The following is a 15,422-nucleotide window of genomic DNA, read 5'->3' on the forward strand; positions in this document are numbered from 1 at the left end:
AGAAATTTCATATTAAATAAGTACCTGAAATTTATAAGGATATAAAATGTGAGCACTCTAATATTTACACTATCAGTGTAAATTGGCATGATCTTTTTAAAGGCCAATATAGCAATATGTGTTAAAAATCTTTAGATATTTTTAATGTTTATTTATTTATTTAGAAAGAGTGCAAGTGAGGCAGAGAGAGAGAGAGAGAGAGAGAGAGAGAGAGGAGAGAATCCCAAGCTGCCTCCACACTGTCAGCGCAGAGCCCAACATGACCCGTGAGGTCATGACCTGAGCCAAAATCAAGAGTTGGACTTTAAACCAACTGAGCCACCCAGATGCCCTGTGTTAAAACTCTTAAAATGTGATCAACGTTTGATCATGAGTAAAAATACATTTTCAGGAAACATGTATAAATATTTTTAAATGAAACATAATTTCTTTAACCTAAAATTAACATAAATTGTGTCATAATAGGTTACAGGCTAAGTAGGGTGATTATATATTATTTGGATGGGATAGTAAGCAGTAATATTTCATCATAGAAACAAGTGGTAAATTGATCAACACTCAAAATAGCTAGTGGCTAATTTCTATGGGTGAAAACTTGATAGAGATATTATTTGGTTGTTAGTAAATTCAAATAATTTTCAAATTTTCATCAATAGGCAATTGTTATATAGAAAATATTTATCTTCAAAAGAATACATTTCACTGTTGTGAATTTTTCTCGCCTTTTTTCCCTCTACAAGTCTTTATGTTTTGTGCTTAACCAAGCAAATATTTCAGAGACCTTTCCAAAGTCTTTCAGTGTTAGCTCTTTTCTCATTTTGTAGTTTTCAAAGTCTCATGTACATCAAAAGGTTTCTTTTCTTAAACTTGTCAAATTGAAGCATTCCATTTGCTATATTGCAAAGCACTGGTAAGAAACATCCAGAGCAGCTCTCCACCCATCCATATAACCCAGCAAACATGCCATCTAAATATTAAAGAATAAAAGAGTCATTAGCTTACTTAATCATTACATTCTTTAAAATCATTCTATTTTCAAAATTATGGTTGGCAACATTCTTTCTGGTAGGTAACATTGTTAACCATGTGTGAAGAGACGGAAGACAATTATTTTTTATTTGCCAGCTAGGAAGAAGGATAAAATCAATACGGTCAAGCCAATACAAACATGGTCCTATCATTTAAATTATATAGGAGGTGAAGGATGCTAGTTTTGCAGACTCAAAATCTGTCTTGGAAGCAATGCATGTAAGAAGATGTAGATTCACAATTATGAGTGTTAGCATCAAGAAAACAAATTAAGCTCTTATAGGTCCCCTCTCCCTCTCTCTCTTTCTCTTCCCAATAGAATTAGTATTTGTGAAATCATTCATTTATGTCCTAATGTAGATAGACATTTGTATATGAAATATAAATCTAATATCACATATATGTATATGTTTTTAATTTAAATCTCTTACTTAAGATACTTACCCATGTATTGTAGCTTTATATTGTTTTCTTGGTCCATGCCTATAACCTGGAATTTGCTTCCATAGCTCTAGCTGCAAATAAGTATTGCCACAGTATTATAAAAGAATATATGTTTAAAGAATTGTTCCTTAGCAATTAAAATGGAAGAAAATTATAACATATTTAACTGTATTAAGGGTTGTAAAATTATATGCTAGTGAGTTACATATTTTTATTTTTAAAGGTATTAAACTCTATTCTTAGAAATGAATGTGCAGTTAATCTATCATGGGCCCGGCTTAGTAGTCCTTTCCTATAGACTGCCAGTACTCTCAAGTTGACATTCAATAAAGCAGTAGTTAGTGCAGCAACAGATTTGGTATTGCTTCAGTAGCATTTGAACAGATTGACAGTTTGACTTAAAGTCCTAAAAGTTTGATTCACTGTTAATTGTGTTTTAGTCAGTGGGGACTTGTTAAGGAAATAGTCACACCATTCAAAAGCCATCTATTTTCAACTTTAATAAACTTTAAAGAGGTTAGTGCACCTGGAGTATTTCAGAGTTTCTCCATATTCCATTTGCGCATTCTTTGACTTATTTTTTTCACGTGTCAGCCACATTCATCTTATGATCATATTATTTTTTATTCTTAACCAATGAACTTGGAATTAAACCTCTATTTCACAATGATAAGAGATTTCCCATGAGTGGCCAAATAGGTAGAACTCTGTTCAAGAACTCGGAGCAAAGTTTTAAAAATTGGAGAGTTAACACATGGAAGTTAATATATACACTTATTTTATATTGTTTACCGTTCTATTTAAATACATTAAAAATAATTTTTAAGAAGGTTAAGTAATATAAATTCCTAAGAAATAGACCAGTTTTTCAGGCTAGAATATTCCTAAAGATAATTTGTTAAGTAAACATCATTCCCATGATATAATGTATTGCTATTAATTTTGGCCAGCCTTTTGGTATTAAGGTGAATATAACTTTTCATTCTCCTAAATTTTAAGTCTCCTTATTTAATCCACTGTGATAGTTTAGGATAGGATGAGTTTTTATAATGAACTCTGAAAATGCCTAAAACATTTATTTCATTTTAGATTTGTGAATAAATGTTGGTGGTGATGTCCACAAAATAGAAACATATATTTAAGTAAAGATACATTTTTATCTATGACATTGATTTTTTTGTTTACTTCTTGGAATATTAATCACCCTTGGATTAAAAATAACTTTTACCTGAGAAACCTGTACAGAGCTTTTGGGTTTTTTTTAATTAATTCATTCATTTTGAGAGTGAGAGAGATAGAGGGGGGCAGAGACAGAAGGAGAGAGGAGAGAAAGAATCCCAAGGAGGCTCTGCACTGTGAGCACAGAGCCTGACATGAGGCTTGATCTCATAAACTGTGAGATCATGGCCTGAGCTGAAACCAAGAGTCTGATGCAGGAATGGATTTGAAATTAAAGGAATATGAAAGCTATTAGAAGTCAGAGGTTTTTCCAATTATGGTATCTTCATTAACTCATAGTCCTAATTTAATTTAACCCAGTTAAATATGGTGATGAGGCTTACATTAAGACAGTCAGAAAACTACTTTTCTAACTTCACAGCTGATTATTTCATCCCAAGCCAGATAATAGAGAAACAAAAATCAGAGGACAGGTAATTAGTCATTCAAGCATATGAAGTCACAACACAGCACAAGAAACTGTGAGGAAATTGGGGGGAAATATAAAAGAAAAATCAAGTAAAAATGGAAAAAAGAAAATAACATCCCTAAAACTAAGGTGCTTACAGAATGATGGAATTCAAATTTTTCTTGGTTCATGTAATTGAACATATGATGAATTCTTGAAGATTGATCCATCATTTCAAGTTATTTTTTATCGGTCCCTTTAGTTTTACCCCTTTCCCAACTGACTCTTGACTCTCGGTGAATGGGCAATATCAGCAGTCTCCTTTGTCTCCCAGTTCCCATTGGGTCTTCCAAGAGATGCTTCTACATGAAATAAGAAGAAGGAATGAAAAAGATTGGTTCTTTATTCTTCTAGTCACATCCATGTGGTATCACCTTGTGCTTCATCCTCTGATCATACATGTCTTTCAAAGTAGCCTTACTTCTTTCTTTATTTCAATAATCATACTGTCCCTGTCACTCTGACTCTAGGGAGAAAATGCCTTTCAATTTAGTAGCCTGAGTGACTGTGTTATTCCTTGAGGGTCTCCTACACACACCTTCACTTTGTGAATAGTCCCTTTATTAAACATTTCTTAAATCATCTTAATTTGAGTGTCCCATCCATTTCCTATTTGGACCTTGTGCAACCTAGAAAAATATTAAAACAAGTGTCCAATAGGGCTATTTTTCTGTGGCTGGCCTCTATGACTGTTTTAGAGATTTTGTTTAATTTATAAATTTTTCTTCATTCCTCAGGTTGACTTTCTGACAGATGAGAAAAGTAGATATGATCAAGTCTTAGCAGTTATGCGGTATATCAAGTCTTTATTTTTGGTGACCTGACTCAGAAAGGAGCAGTGACATAAATCCTGTTTTGTCAGTTTTCTGTTTTAACCAATATCCACTTGCATCTTAGGGCAAGGATCCAGTTTATAGAAAAATACCACATTTCCAACAGAAAACTTTTGGCAGATTTGTTCAAGGAGTCAAATATATGAAAATATCCAAGTTATTTTTCCAGGCATATAGAGGTTGTCTGTCTAAGTGTCCAGATTTCCTGTTATATATAATAATGCACAGACTATATGCATGATTTGGCTTTGTCAAACCAATGTAATCTGCTTCCCCTATTTTCATTCTATAATGAAAAACAATTAGGTGAGCTAAACATGTTGGTTATTTAGACTCTTTCAGAAGGTATACAGATGACTTCTTTAATTCGGCAGATATTTAGTATCAATTCGATACACAAGAGCTATTTGCCTTTATATTTATGATAAATGTAATAGGATTTTTGTCCTATTTTCTTTACTCTCAGCTGCATATCATTAGAGAATATTCGATAAGAAATTTCCAATGCCAAAGACATTTCTCTGGACACTGATTCTGAAAAATGTCCATGGGAAACAAAAACCAAAAGACATAATGAAATGTCCATGGGAAACAAAAACCAAAAGATGTAATGAGATCACGTAATTCCAGGAAATAACACAAGATATACCCTGTGCATCAGATTAACAATACACATTAAGAGGTCTGAGCAGTACTGTATTAAAGAAACCTGAACTCCCATTTTAACCCAGAGATCTGTTTTATGTAAAACTTAACATCTAAATTATTTTTTTCAAAGCATGTATTTTACACAAAATTGACTTATATAGGTAATGGTGATGCTGATTAGCAAGACTTCATAATACTTTTTAAAATATTTTGCTTCTTGCAATGAGATTTATTGCCTAAAGGAAAACAAGTTTATGATCCCTAACTGGTATTATCCCCCAAATCTTTGAAAAATATACAGACTGGACAGTAATTAAATTAGTTAAATCTTCAATTAAGTGTTAATTTTTCTGACAATCAAGAAATACTCAAATGGGAGGTTGAACTATCCTTGTGGCTCCAGGGTAAATACAGTGCTCTAACAACTTGAAGCAGTATCCCTTTCTTTGCATCCTCACCAACACTTGTTGTCTCTTGTGTTATTAATTTTAGCCATTCAGACAGGTGTGAAGTGGGATCTCATTGTGGTTTTGACTTGTGTTACCCTGATGATGAGTGATATTGAGCATCTTTTCATGTGTCTGTTAGCTTTCCTGGATGTCTTTGGAAAAGTAGACACTTTTCATGTTTTTTGACCATTTCTTAATTGGATTATTTATTTTTTCAGTGTTGAGTGTGATAAGTTCTTTATAGATTTGTATACCTTTATCAGATAGGTCATTTGCTAATGTCTTCTCCCATTCTGTTGGTTGCTTTTAGTTTTGTTGAATGTTTCCTTCACTGTGCAGAAACTTTTAATTTGATGAAGATCTAATAGTTCATTTTTGCTTTTGTTTTCTTGCTCCAGAAACATGTCTAGTAAGAAATTGCTGCAGCCAAAGTCAAAGAGGTTGCTACCTATGTTCTCCTCTAGGAAGTGGATGGTTTCCTGTCTCACATTTATATGTTTCATCCATTTTGAATATATTTTTGTGCATGGTGTAAGAATGTGTTCAGTTTCATTCTTCTGCATGCTGCTGTCCAGTTTTCCCAATACCATTTATTGAAGAGACTGTCTTTTTTCCATTCAATATTCTTGCCTGCTTTGTTGAAGATTAGTTGACCCTATATCTGTGGGCCCATTTATGGGTTCTATATTCTGTTTTATTGACCTATATGTCTGTTTTTGACAAGTACGATACAGTCTTAATGACTACACATTTGGAATATAGATTGAAGTATGGAATTCTGATGCCTCCAATTTTGCTTTTTCAAGATTGCTTTGGCTATTTGGGGTCTTTTATGGCTCTATATAAATTTTAGATTCACTTGTTCTAGCTCTGTGAAAAATGCTCTTGGTATTTTGATAGGGGTTGCATTAAATATGTAGATTTCTTTGGGTAGTATGAACATTTAACAATATGAGTTCTTTCGATCCATAGAAAAACATGGATGTTTCTTTGTCTCATCTTCAATTTCTTTCCTACGTGTTCCGTAGTTTTCAGAATACAGATCTTTTACTTTTTCAGTTAGGTTTATTCCTAAGTATCTTATGATTTTTGGTGCAATTGTAAATGGGATGGATTCCTTTATTTCTCTTTCTACTGCTTTGTTGTATAAAAATGCCACAGATTTCTTTATGATGACTTTGCTGAATTCATGTATCAGTTGTAGAAAAATATTTTAGTGCGGTTTTACAGGTTTTCTACATTGAATATCATGTCATCTGTGAATTTTGCAAGTTTGAGTTCTTCCTTGCTGATTTGGAGGCCTTTTATTTCTTTTCATTTTCTGACTGCTATGACTAAGACTTGCAGTATTAATGTTAAATAACAATGGTGAAAGTGGACATTCCCATTTTGTTCCTGATCAAAGAGGAAAAGCTCTCAGTTTTTCCCAAGTGAGTATAATATTAGCTGAATATCCTTTGTGTCTGGCCTTTATGATGTTGAGGTATGTTCCCTCTATCCCTACTTCGTTGAAAATTTTATCAAGAATGGATGCTGTATTTTGTCTAATGCTTTTGCTGCATCCATTGAGAGGATCATATGATTCTTATCCTTTCTTTTATTAATGTGATGTTTCACATTGATTTGCAAATCTTGAACTACCTGACAGCCCAGGAATTAAATATTATTTTATTGTGGTGAATGATTCTTTTAATGTACAGCAGTTGGATTTAATTTGCTAGTATTTTGTTGATAAATTTTACATCTATATTTATCAGGAATATTGGCCTTAATTATTTTTAATGGGATCCTTGTCTACTTTTGGAATCAAGGTAATGCTGTACTTGTAAAATGAGTTTTAAAGTTTCCTTGCATTTCTATTTTTTGGAATAGTTTGAGAAGAATATGTATAGTCTTTGAATGTTTGACAGAATTCCCCTGGGGAGTTATCTGGCCCAGGACTTTTGATTCTTGGGAGATTTTTGATTACTGCCGCAATTTCTTTGCTGGTTATGGGTTTGTTCAAATTTTCTGTTTCTTCCTGTTTCAGTTTTGGTAGTTTATATGTTTCTACAAATTTGTCCATGTCTTCTAGATTGCTCAATTTTGGGTATAAAATTTTTATAATATTATAATTTGTATTTCTGTGGTGTTGGTTGTGACTTCTCCTCTCTCATTCATGATTTCATTTATTTGGGTCCTTTCTCTTTTCTTTTTGATACCTGCCTGGGAGTTTATCAATTTTATTAGTTAATCAAAGAACCAGACTTTAGTTTCATTGATCTGTTCTTTTGTTGTTTTTCTTTTAAACTAGTTATACCATAACAGTGAAACACATTCAATTAACTGATGGCTAAAGATATGAGGAAGAAATGGTATATTTAAAAGTCATTAGTAATACTAGTTAGGGGAAAAAAACCCCAAAACCTTTTCAGGTTAAATTTTTAGGGGGAGTTTTAATTTTTTTATTTTTATTTATTTGTTTTTAATTTATTTTTTAAATTTACATCCAAGTTAGTTAGCATATGATTTCAGGAGTAGATTCCTTAATGCTCCTTACCCATTTATCCCATCTCCCTCTCATAAAACCCCTCCAGTAACCCTCTTTTTGTTCTCCATATTTAAAAGTCTCTTATGTTTGTCCCCCTCCCTGTTTTCATATAATTTTTGCTTCCCTTCCCTTATGTTCATCAGCTCTGTGTCTTAAAGTCCTCATATGAGTGAAGTCATATGATATTTGTCTTTCTCTGACGGACTAACTTTGCTTAGCATAATACCCTCTAGTTCTATCCACGTAGTTGCAAATGGCAGGATTTCATTCTTTTTGATTGCCGAGTAATACTTCATTGTATATACATACCACATCTTCTTTATCCATTCATCCATCGATGGACATTTGGGCTCTTTCCATACTTTGGCAATTGTGGATAGTGCTGCTATAAACACTGGGGTGCGTGTGATCTGTCCTACTGTTTTTGTTTTTGTGTTGTTATTGGTTCTATATCATTGATTTCTGCTCTAATCTTTATTATGTCCCTTCTCCTGGCTTTATGTTTTACTTGTCTTTTTTCTACCTTTCCTTGATCCTTTTTAAATACATCTTTTGTTTGTTTGTTTCCTGTGTTCTAGCATGACATGGATCCTTGGTTTGTGGATCCTGGGCTCACTGAGTTCACACAATTCCTGTGATGACTGGACCCACTAGATGTGGTGTTGGGACCCAATAATTGTTATCTGAGCCTGACTTTTGTAGTTTCCAAACATTATCTGCTCTAGGCTTTTAAGGTGGGGTGGAAAAATAAATCAAGTCATTCTCTAGTCTCTCTGACCTAGACAGATTTCCCACAGCTCCTTGGCCACTTGGCAGAGTTCTACTGTTGTCTCTTTTGTATGCTAGTTGCTCACTAAACGTTGACTTTTCTTCTATGCTTGAAGACAGATTAAATTTGTTTCCAGCCCCTCACTACTACCCTTCCCCACTATCATTAGCTGTGTCAGGGTGGAGGTTCCTTTGTTACCATGTTCACATCTCTCTTCCTCTTTTCTTGCCATTCTCTCTATTTTTGGTTTGTTCCATGGAGAAGGTGTGTTCAGTCTTTTTTTTTTTTTTTTTTAAAGATTTATTTATTTATTTTGAGAGCCCATGGGGGAGAGGCAGAGAGAGAAAATCTCAAGTAACCTCCACACTATCAGCATAGAGCCCAACATGAGGCTCAAACCCATGAACTGTGAGATCATGACCTGAGGATAGATCAAAAGTCAGACACTTAACTGGCTGAGCCACCCAGGGAACCATGAATTGTCTTCTTATGTCATCATCCTGAGCCAGAATTAAGAGCATCTCTTAAAATCAAATTATTCTATTGAAATTATTATATGTGTGAGACTATAAGTGTGTGTATATTAAGTACTCAGATAGTTAAGCCATAAATCAAATACATTTCCCCTTTTCTATAGGTCAATTATACTTGAAAATGAAAACACTCATTATGAACTGCCAGTCCCCATAGAGAAAAATATATTCACAAGAGTTCTTATTTCCCCATAGCCTCACCAACACATTTCTTTGATACTAGCCATTCTGACAAGTGTAAAGTGATATCTCATTGTGGCTTTAATTTGCATTTCCCTGATTATTAGTGATGCTGAGTATCTTTTCATGTGTTTGTTGGCCATCTGTATTTTGTCTGTGGGAAAATGTCTATTCAGGCCTTCTGATTTTTTAATCAAATTGTGTAAGTGTGTTGAATTGGTTGCATAAATTATGTTTTAAGTTTATTTATGTATTTTGAGAGAGGGTGGAGAAAGAAAAAGAATCCCAAGTAGGCTCTGCTTGTCAGCCTGGAGCCCAGTGCAGGGCTTGATCTCACAAACATGAGATCACAACCTGAGCCAAAATCAAGATCCAGATGCTAAACTGACTGAACAACTCAAGTGCCCCACTAGCATAAATTCTTTATGTATTTTGGATATTAACCCCTTATATATATTTGACAGTATATAATTGTCAAATATCTTCTGTTCAGATGATTACCTTTTTGTTTTATTGATGGTTTCCTTTGCTGGGCAGAAGTTTTTTATTTTGGTGTAGTCTCTATAGTTTAATTTTATTTTCTTTGCCATAGGGGACCTATCTAGAAACGTGTTTCTATAGCCAACATCAAGTAAATTAAAACTTCCTATGTTTTCTTCTAAGAGTTTTATAGTTTCAAGTGTCACATTTAAGTTTTCAATCTATTTTGAGTTTATTTTTATGTATAAGGAAGTGGTCCATTTTTTCCAGCTCTATTTGTAGAAGAGACTGTCACTGTCCCTTTCTTACTGTATATTCTTGCCTCTTTTGTTGTAGATCAATCAACAGTATAAACATGGGTTTACTTTTGGATTCTCTGTTCTGTTCTGTTGATATATGTGTCTGTTTTTGTGCCAGTACCATACTCTTTTGATAACTAAAGCTTAATATTTAAAGGGAATTAAGAGTATACTGATCTTGATGATTATTGAGAAATGTATAGAATTGTTGAGCCATAATACTGTATACCTGAAACTAATATAAAACTGTATGTTAATTATACTTGAATAAAAACTTCTATCTTGCGCCACCTGGGTGAGTCAGTTGGTTGAGCATACAACTCTTGATTTTGGCTCTGGTTATGATCTCATGGTTCCTGAGATCAAGCCCCATGTTGGGCTCTGGGCTGATGGTGTGGAGCCTGCTTGGGATTCTTTCTCCTTTCCTCTTTCTCTGCCCCTCCCCTGCTTGCATGCATGTACTCTCATTCTCTCTCGGTCTGTCTCTCTCTCAATGCAGAGCCCAATGCTGGGCTTGATGTAACCACCTGAGCCACACAAGCATTCCTATAGTGTTTTTTAAATAGGGTATTTTAAATACTCCTTTTTATAGTTCATTTTTATTATTTTTTTCATTATGATATCAGTGTTTCTAAAATTCCAGCTAATTAACATACAGTGTAATATTAGTTTCAGGTGTACAATAGATTTTTTTTTTTTTTTTACAATTGACACTTTAATTTTTTAAAGCAGTTTCAGGTTCACAGTAAAATTGAATGGAAAGCATAGAGATTTCCTTCATGCCCCCTGCCCCGACACATGCATATCCTCCCCCATTTGTCTATTTATACTTAATTTCATTTTTGACAAAATAAAGTTTGGTCAGGTCATTGAGAAGTTAAAGGTTTTTATTCCTATTTCTGGCTTCCATTGTTTATGCTGAGAAGGCATTTGCCAATCTTACTGTTCCTTTAAAGGTAATAATCTTTGTTCTGTGGTTGTTTTTAAGAACTTTGTCCTTACATTATAGCATTACTTAATGTTTATATGCTGCTGAAGTGAACACTGCATTACTTAATGTTATTTGGTATCATTTATTTGTATTTGTGCTGCTGGCACTTTTAAAATCTGCAAATTTTTTCCAGTTTTCACCAAAAAAACTCAGCCTTGTCTTTTAAATATTGCTTGCATCCTATTCATTCTCTATGAGAATTCAATTACTCACGTTAGATATTTTAATTATATCCCATATCTCTTATGATCTTTTTAGTTTTTTTCTTACTGTTTTGCTATCTTCATATTTCAGTTCATAAACTGTCTTATCTGTCTTGTACTATGTTAATTTCTTCTTCAAATCTAGAATGCTAATTTAAGAATTCTAACTGCATCTTTTTAAAAAATTCTGTGTGTTTTGGGGTGCCTCGTATCTCAGTTGGTTAAACATCTGACCCTTGATCTCAGCTCAGGTCATGATCACACAGTTTGTGGGTTTGAACCCTGGATCAGGCTCTGTGCTGGCAGCATGGACTCTGCTTGGTATTCTGTCTCTCCCTGTCTCTACCCATCACCTCCCCCCACAAAAAAAAATAATAATAATAACCTTTAAAAAAATGAAAAAAGTTCTATGTGTTTTGACAATACCTATTCAATTATTGCAATCACATATCTTCCTTTGTATTCTTGAGCCAAGTTATATAATAAGATATAAAATGTTTATTGATTACAATATCTGGGTCTTCTCAGAATTATACTTATGTATTTTTTTCTGAATTATGTTTCACATTTCCCCCATTTATATCAATCTTTTATAATGTTTGGATTATATGTTGAATATTTTGAGTGATACCCTTTCTACAAAGAGTATTCTTATTTTTTCAGAGTTATTTTTCCCTGTTGCACTCAGTTCAAACCCTACCTTCTTTGCAGTGGAAAAAGAATCTCTGATTTGTTTCTCTGGTCTTAGCTGGGATTCTTGGAGTTTAATCCTCATATACATATATCAGTGATCAGTCAGATATTTACATCCAATAAATGCAGAATTTGGGGAGAAGTGGGATATTAGAGTTTTTACCCCAAATTTGCTGTTTATCTATTTTGTCGATAATTTCCACCTTTATCTACAGTTGCTATATTCACTCTACTTTATGCTCTAGTTGTTAAAGCCTGTGGGTATAGTGTCAATCTGATAGTATCTATCCAAGATTTTGCCACCCTACATGGTTCTGATTGTTGTTTATTTTCAACATGGAATTTTAAACATGTAAATAACCAGTGTTTTTCTTTTTTTCCAAATCTCTAACCCTTTAAATTCGCCTTTCCTTGGTGACCTAACATTGCCCTCGAGTACCAGTTTTCATATGCTTTCTAGGGTTTTTATTTGTTATCTATAGGGTGGTTGGTTTGATAGAAGCTACGTTATCATTACATGTAAACTCCAATTCTTCTGTCAGCTGAATTTATCCCACTTGATGGTTAATTTTAGTTATTTTAATAATTATTTACTTAAGAATAAGTAATTGAATAGAGATGTACTTTTAACCTAATCTTTTCATTTTTACTGTTTATGTAGAAGCAACTTGTTTTAACTAATTTATTTTCACACAATTTTTTAAAAACAATATATTGTTTGGAGCAATTACTACAGATATTATAGTTCCCTCCTTTATTAGATATTTTATTAAATTGTAGACTAAGGTTTGGATTTACTGCATTTTTTTCCTTTTGTACCATCTGTTTTGCTTGATTTTTCTATTCCTGATACCCAGTTCCTGCAGTCTTCTAATTATGATTTGCAATTTTGGTATGCAGAAGTTGAAATTCTAATGCAGTTTTACAAATCTACTTTTACAGTCAAGGGGAATTCAATATTTAGATTTCAGAATGTCTACACTTATTCATATTTCTATTCAATGAAAACAAAATAAAATCTCCCATGCTGTAGTAAATACTAGTTATTATGAACACAATGATGGATAGGAACCTAATGTTTGTCCTTAAGGATTGAGGCACATGCAATTAAATCATTACAACATAATCAATGTGATACAATGTCCTACACTATCCAGAATTGATAGGTAAAAAGTACTAGTGTCCCAAATTTCATCTTACGGAAAATAGTTGGCTCTATTTAACTGTACATTTAACCATAAATTCCTTAAGATAGCTTTAGCATTTCTCATAGATGTTTTTTTTTCCCCTTTTTAAAAGAATCCCTGAGGATCTTTCTCATTTATTACCTTTCACAAGGATTTTGCACATCACGTAACATGTAAGATGCCTTCAACCCAATTCTGTTTTTATACTCACAAAATCACCTTGTGCTGTTCTCACATAATGTTGCAATGATTGAAATGTTGGCAGCTCGTTTATTATGATTTTAACACTTTAAAATATGGGATTTATAAAAGATGTTAGAGACTCTAGAATACTAACACACAAATCGCACTTTGCTTCTAAGTTAACATGCGTACATATTTCTGCAAGGTCAACTACAAGAAAACATATCTACTCACCAAGAAAGGAATGGAAAGTTGTCTCAAAAACCACAGTGACAATACCCAAAGGCCACTACCTCAAATAGAATAATTGTCAACCAGTTCTAATGAATTTATTCATCATTTCTTTCACCAGAGAGAGTGAGAACTCTTTCTTATATGTCTTTGTGTTCTCAGTTCCTACTTAAGTTTTACTTTCAAAGCAAGAGTTAGGAAATATTTGTTACCCTAAAATGACAGCCTACTATGTGTCCAAACTGAGCTTGGTGAGAGTTGTGAGTAAATTCTAATATACTTGTCCTCAAGGAATTCACAAAATTGGAAGAGACAGGCCAATGAGCTAAACATTAATTGTGATTATGCAATTGAAATCACATTAATGTGACTGTAATTTGATACTACAGGGTATTATGAGACCACAGTGAAGGACCAACCTTGGCTTCTTTTATAAAATAGCTGCTTAATTACAATTATGAGTCATGAATGACAAATAGGAAATTCCCAACTAAACTAAGAAAGATGTCTCTGACAGCAATCCAAACCAGTGTATAAATAGCATGGAAGCAAGATAAAATCAAACCCTTTTAAGGAAATTTCAGCAATTCGGTATGTTGGGAAGTCAGCTAATATCAGGTCAAAATGATTCATAGATTTATTCCTAAGGAGATCTGGAATGATGTGGCACACTTGAATTAGGAAGAAACATTCTAGATGTGTGGTGAATGTTTCTGTTCACTCAGTGCCTCCGTGTGATAGAACTCTTATTTCATTATTCTGTTACCTACATTTTTAAACTTAGTTAATTTGTTTTAGGGAAATAAATCTAATTCTAGCTTCTAGGGTGAGCATCGGTTGTTCTCAACACCCAGGACTTCCCAAATTTTATTTTTTAATGATCACACATATACATAATGTAGAATTTCAAGATACATTAGGATAAATGGCTGAAACTGCTCTCAACAGGAAGAACCAGATGAACCTCCGCTGACTACGCTCTACTTTTTGGAGGATACAAAGATTCTTGAATCTCAGCACATCTGTAATGCAATGACAGTACTTCATTGGAGAATGAAGATATATTAATTATATCTTTTTGTACTTCACTGGAGAATGACTCCTTTAAACACTATATTAATTATATCTTTTTGAGTTATGAGACCATGACATTTATGTTTCTGTATCTTACTGTTCTTCATGGCCTATGTTTGACAATATTAGATTGAAGGGATGAACTGGAAGAGAGTGATGTTCACTTTTATGCATCAAGGAGCTCTATAGCCCTTGTTGATATGCACAGCCATCTCATTATCATGAAGGGCAGAAAACATAAGAAGAAACTGACACACAAAAGATAGAATGGAGAGCCCTGACACACAAAGATAGACTCTTTCAGCAGATTGCAAAGCAGCTGTTTTGGCCATCATGAAGCCTAACTCCATATACTACAAAATAAGCCTACCTAGTATTCAAATCCAAAAGTACATGTACTGGGCCACCTTCATATTTGCTTCTTAACCTTCTAATTAAAAATATATCATAAATGCCAAGTTTTATATCAAATGTAGTGGGGAAGAGATTGTCTTCTCTATATCCTCACCGACACTTGCTATTTCTTGTCTTTTATATATTAGTTATTCTGACTATTGTGAGATGATACCTCATCATGGTTTTCACTTGTATTTCACTGACGAGTGATGGTGAGCATCTTTTCATGTGTCTGTTGGTCATCTGTATGTCTTCATTAGAAAAATGTCTCTTCAGGTCCTCTGCAATTTTCTATGTTGGGAAGTCAGCTGGTATCAAGTCAAAATAATTTATAGTTTTATTCCAAGGTGACATGAAATGATATAGCACACTTGAATTCTCTGTGGTTTTTTGGTGTTGAGTTGTATTAGCTTCTTATATATTTTGTACACTAACCGTTTAGCAGACATGTCATTTGCAAACATCTATTACCATTTAATAGGTTGCCTTTTTGTTTTATTGATGGTTTCCTTTGCCATGCAAAAGCTTTTTATTTTGGTGTACTCCTAAAACTGAAAATAGAAATACTGTAAAGTCCAGTAAT

The 15,422-nt window shown here is 33.4% G+C and overlaps 1 long non-coding RNA gene across 1 annotated transcript; it reads right to left on the minus strand.

The window, feature by feature from the left end:
- Positions 1–864: 864 nt before the first annotated feature.
- Positions 865–15,079, minus strand: LOC120233450. The gene is made up of 3 exons (XR_005528828.1): positions 15,012–15,079; positions 1,474–1,544; positions 865–967 (listed from the first exon to the last, which is right to left on the minus strand). It is a non-coding gene; the product is annotated as an uncharacterized LOC120233450 (long non-coding RNA).
- Positions 15,080–15,422: the final 343 nt, after the last annotated feature.

Source organism: Hyaena hyaena, unplaced genomic scaffold (assembly GCF_003009895.1).
Source record: "Hyaena hyaena isolate Hyena2069 unplaced genomic scaffold, ASM300989v1 scaffold_92, whole genome shotgun sequence".
Classification (NCBI taxonomy): domain Eukaryota; kingdom Metazoa; phylum Chordata; class Mammalia; order Carnivora; family Hyaenidae; genus Hyaena; species Hyaena hyaena.